This window comes from Etheostoma cragini, chromosome 5 (genome assembly GCF_013103735.1).
Source record: "Etheostoma cragini isolate CJK2018 chromosome 5, CSU_Ecrag_1.0, whole genome shotgun sequence".
In the NCBI taxonomy this organism is placed as follows: Eukaryota; Metazoa; Chordata; class Actinopteri; order Perciformes; family Percidae; genus Etheostoma; species Etheostoma cragini.
The window spans coordinates 2,705,654-2,711,391 of record NC_048411.1 but is presented as its reverse complement, the minus strand read 5'-3'; the positions used below and the strand labels follow the sequence as shown (position 1 = coordinate 2,711,391).

The window sequence follows — 5,738 nt, the reverse complement described above, 5'->3', positions numbered from 1 at the left end:
ATATCCACATTTCAGATTAACCGCCAAGTGTCTACAGGAAGTGATTTTTTTGTCATGGGATAACAGTAATTTAGTCATTTCTTTTCAAATAAATGCTGATCTGAGTACTTTACTGTAAATTGATTACAGAAAGTTAGCTACTATGCAGGGTGGGAGAGTTAGGGACAGATAGGAGATAGCAGCAGCATTTTGACAGGAAGATAATCAGAAAGGCAAACCCTGCAGTTCTTCATGACTTGTCACATCACAGCCAAACATTTACAATGAATTATATTTGACTAAGCTCTTTGCAGAGTTTGCTCCCTCGCTCACCCAGCCTTGTTGTGCCTTGTAAATAAATGCTGCTTGGTTCGATTAATGGACAGAGCCAAGTATCGACATGTAACGGTGGACGACAGGCTTGAGCCAGGATACTGGGAGCATTGCAGTAATGCAGTCATCTTGAGGGTGATGTTATTGCTCCTTAGAGGCAGACAAAGAGACAGAGTGGGAATAAGAGAGCAAACATAAAGGTGTTTATGATCCAGCGGTGACTTGGGACCCTGAGTATTTCCTGTATAAATGTCCCTTGGGTAGATATGATTCATTTACGTTGAGAAGGCTGCAGAGCTCCAGCTCAACCTTGAAACCTGAAACATCAGCGTCTAGCACCTCTCCTGACACCCACGCATCACCATTTGTGTATCCCGTAATCCATCGCGGAGACCAACGCATACAGCACTGGCTGTCTGCAGGCCATAAATTCCGCCTCAGCTTATTGAGTGGAGAAGATCGCAGGGCATGTTGCGTGCATAGTCGCCTCCTGCTGTGGCAGACTTGCACAGTAATCCCTGTTTGCAAGGTCAAGAGATATTTTAATATCCATTGTTCCCAGCCAGATCCCATGCTCATCTTTATTAAAGCCGTCCACACCTGTTCTACTGCAAGCATTTTGGTGTAAATGTTTCCCGGGGGACGGGAAGGCATCACTTTTTACACAACCACATGCTCTATGTGTTTTCACCAGTGCATCCCATGTGTGTTTGGATATAGAGTGTCAATATGAATGGTAAATGGATTGTATTTATATCTGGCTCAAATCACTTGCTCACTACAACACATGCCAACATTCACCCATTCATGCACACACACATCCATACATTCAATGTGCCAAACTGCTCATTAGTGGTTTGGGGTTCAGTTGCACCAGGAACTCCACGATTCCTACAACCACCTGCCGGCTTAAACAGCCCAATATTAGTCAATAATAACCGTTTTTAGAATCAATTTTAAGATCTTATTGTTTGTTTTTAAATCTCCTAATGGGCTGGCACCATCGTATTTATCTGATATGCTGATTTTGCACACTCCAGTTGCTTTTAGACTGTCCCAGAACCAGACTGAGGACCAGAGGGGACAGAGCTTTCTCAGTGGCAGATCCTAAGCTCTGGGACTCTCTTCCCCTCAATGTTAGAGCAGCGTCCTCTATTGAGTGTTTTAACTCATTTTTAAAAACTCATCTTTTTGCACTGGCTTTTAACATAAGCTGGGCGTTGACATTTTCTTTATATTGATTTGAGCAAAGTTTTTATCTGTTTTATTAGTTTTTGGCATATTCTGTTTTAGATGGGTTTTTCTGGTTATTTGTCATGCTTTTATCATATGTTTTTATCTATATGTGTACAGCACTTTGGGGCAGTAGTGACTGTTTGTAAATGTGCTATAGAAATAAACTTTGACCTTGACCTTGACCGATACAGTTCATAGCTACAATATACTGTAGTTCACCGAGCAGATAAAACAGCATATATTATTTATGCTAATCAATTTGTCGTGATTAAAGAAATGATTGATAACCCAACAGGCAAATCAGGAACTGCCCCTCTCAGTACCTGGTCTTGATTTGATTTCCTAATGGTCTGCTTGTTTTCCTGAGATACCTTTGCCTTCCCTCGTAGTAGGTTTTCATCCATTGAGTTTGGTTGAGCTGTATTAGGATGTGAAGTTAATGTAAGATGCGATTTATTTTGTCAATATTTAGTTAACAAATGACTGTAGAGTTACTGAAATAAGTACTATTTCCATCAGTTGTAGCTTCATAGTGTATTCTATTCCTTGACTGAACAAAGGGAGCTACCTAACATGTTGTAGGCCTACCCTGCCTGTAATTCAGTTAACAGGTGGGCGGAGGGATATGATGAGATGCTAAAGCATGTATGTTATGAGTCCTAAGCAGCTCTACACTGGAAGAAGTGTCATTAAAGAAATGGACCAAGTTACAGTCAAAGCTGTCTCCGTGCTCTTACTCCATCCACGCCCCGAAAGCACTGGTATGAAATCACGACTACTTAATAGTTAACGCAAACATTCACTAGCGTTACATTATGCACTATGTGTCAGCTACAGCCTTTATGTAGGTATATATATGTGTGTCAATGTCACTGTCAATTTTATTTCTATAGCACATTTAAAAACAACAACAGTTGACCAAAGTGCTGAACAGGGTTGATGTCAAATACATAAATAACAAGAGTAAAAATCCCTCCAACCAAAATACATCACAGGGAGACAAACGGCAACACTTTAAAACATCAGAATCCAGGTTAACGAGGGTTAAAAGCTACAGCAATGTGTGTGTGTGTGTGTGTGTGTGTGTGCAGTATATCATACTTTGTTTTGACTTTTGCTATGATTACACTATACATGAACCATTATGCTGTTATAGCCTCTTGTGGCCCAGTGCTGTTCAGCAAAACTGCCTTTACCAAAGTTTTTATAGAAGAAAAAAGCAGCCGGAAGCTGTGTGGATGGTTCTGGATGTGAGCATTATTCATTCAGCAGCTTCTTCTAAATGCTTAGTGAGTGGATGAGTTTACACCGATGCAGCAGCCAGTGTGTGAAGCAGTCAATGATTCCATAATGAGCAGGATGTAATGCTTCCTCTGGCAGGACGTGCCTCTGTTAATATACTGTCCGAGGACCTGTCCTCTTTGTCTCTTTAAAGAGTGCAGACATTAAGGAGAGGCAAACACCTCTGGACATAAATATTCACACTATTCATATCAACAGGCGTGAAGGAGTATTGTCAGCAGAGTGAAATAGAGCCGCAGCTCCTTTCAGACGCTCTTTAATGGGCTCTTTGTGCTGACACATCAGGAAAACACATCTTCTTAATTGAAACACTATTATCTTTTCAGGATGTGTTACCCAGACACATGTCAATATTTTTTAAATCAGTGCAGAGGGGTATTTTCTGGATGATATTTAGATTCGTGACGTTATAAGCACAAATAATGTCAATTGAACATCCCGGTGATTCTGTTTTGCATAGATATTTTGAAAAATGAAAGGAGCCTCGTTTTGACTCAGCTGGCCCTTAGGTGTCAGATGGAGAGCGGGGAGCTGTCTGGGTTTGAGCAAATCTGTACACTTCAACACTTCTTATTAAAAAGATTGACTTCTTAATGCAGTGAAAAGCTACTCCAGAAAATTAGTGACGGTCTGCCAGCTTCGGTAAATTATCCTGAAAGTGCACCGGGGCTCAGTTCAGGGAATTGAACTATTCACGCTAAAAGTAAAGAGGAGATTGACCTGTCATGGGAGATGAAGTGCTGAGAGGTGACAATCACAGAAAGCAGTTAGCATTATAATGTAGTCAAAAAAATTAAACATAAAGAGAGGGAAACATGAGGAAGAAGGACAGATCTGAGCTAAGAGACTGAATAGAAGCGGAACAACTGACTGATAATTCATATTACACGTTATACATATTCATTGGTTCATATGAAATATATTGAATACAATACTGCAGCTTTGAGCTGAGAAGTTGGGGCTGTGTCAAATATGGAGTTAACCCTTGTGTGGTGTTCATGTGTTTGTTACACAGCCCATGTTCCCGGGTCTGGTGGACCCACCACATTATTAGGCTTTTAAATCAATACAGACACAACACTTTATGTAAAAATACTTAACAGATGTTTACTTTAGCTCAAGCGTCAATTATATTTACATAATTTAGGGTTCATATTTGCCATTTACCCCTGTGAGATCACATTTATGATCAGATGATCATTTAGTTTTTTGTGAGAAAACAATGAATTTCAATTATGAAAAAAGGTTTAAAAAAAGTAACACGATTTTTGATCATTCTTGGTGCTTATTTCTCAGAACTTAATCAGAACAGGTGCAAGGGCTTGAAATGTAACCATTTTGTAACTTTGTCTGAGGATAGCAGTTGCACAAAGACACACTAGGGTCCAGGTGACCTCATTTTACATTATTTTACACTATTACAACACCTCATTTGTAATAGTTATGTGTGTGTGGGGGGAGGGTGGACTGTGCAGTCATTGAAAGTAAGTTCTTTTGTATGTTCTTCACAGAAAATGAGCCAAGACCAATGAGACTTAGCCAGAAGAAATAATAAATAACATAATTTTTCTTTCAGCAAACATTGAAAATGGGTCCCACAGACCTGGACACCATGCAAGGGTTAAACTTAAATATATTATTGCATGACTTTTTAGTTTAGCTTCTAATATCCATGTCATATAATGCAGGCTGCTGAACTCTTACTATCTTTCATCTTTTTCTAAACCATCTGCCGTACTATCCTTTCAACAGGAGCAGAAGTAGTATTAAATGTATGATCGGTTATCATGTCAGTCATAAATGAGCACATTTAATTTTGCAGTGAGAGTGTTTTGAATGGGAATGTTAAGGATTGTTTTACATTGGAAGGGGACATGGAGTCATGATGGAGAGCTGATCAGGGGAGAAGCTGTTTAAGGCTTACGGTCGTCTTTAACGACCAGCTGTCCATCCATCTTCCCCCCCTCTCAGTGAGCTAATGGGTCTAATGTTCTCCTCCTCCCCCTCTATCAGCTCTCTCTCATCCCTTCTCGTCCCTTCATCCCTCACCTTCCCATGCAGATGATTTATCACCGGGTTAGTGCTGGAAAAACTTGATTGTTTCCTTGTTCCTTTGCATAAAGCTTTGTTTTCAATGCATAGACTGGATCATCAGTCATGCATACTGTATATGCTTTCTAAAAATAGAATTCATTTATGACATGTTGGCTTTTTTTCCTTGAGCTTAGACTTTTACATGCTTCTGCCTCACTAAGTAGAACAACACAAAAACTATGATTAACAACCAAAATGGAACCTGATAGTCAACAGGGGAACTATACAAAGCATGGGTGTGTATCTCATCATAACAAAAAAGTTGTATCTACAAAATGCATAATGCACACCTGTTTGGAACACAGATCTTTACATAGAGCCCCCGCTGTTAAATGTAATTGCTCTGGACATAAAAATGGGGCTTGTTATTTCAACATGTGATTCTTTACATATATATGCTGCTACAGGGCTGATGGGTATTGTTGTTCATCTCCGGGCCTACGATTAAATATGTCTTGCTCCATTAAGTGTGAGGAATGCTTATCACAGCCCCCCTGAAATACTTGAATACAGTTCCTATGAATACTCTAGTACGGGAAGAAGTATTTCTGTAGTTATGAAAAACATGTAAATATTTCTACAGTCTAGGAGGACGTCTCCATCATGTTGTTAGACTGAATGGGACATGAAGGCAATAATACATAACAGAACACAGTGTGTGTGTGTGTGTCTCCTTTAACACCTCTGCTCGGCTGTTAAACTACATTCCTCACACCTCCGAAGCCCAACTATGTTCACTCGCACTAAGCTGTTACCACCAGGTCATTCTTCAACGTTCCTCTGTCCAAACAGGA

The 5,738-nt window shown here is 39.9% G+C and overlaps 1 long non-coding RNA gene across 1 annotated transcript; it reads left to right on the top strand.

The window, feature by feature from the left end:
• The first annotated feature begins 829 nt into the window (after window positions 1-829).
• Window positions 830-4,210, top strand: LOC117945465. Its single transcript, XR_004656815.1, has 3 exons — window positions 830-841; window positions 903-904; window positions 3,829-4,210. It is a non-coding gene; the product is annotated as an uncharacterized LOC117945465 (long non-coding RNA).
• Window positions 4,211-5,738: the final 1,528 nt, after the last annotated feature.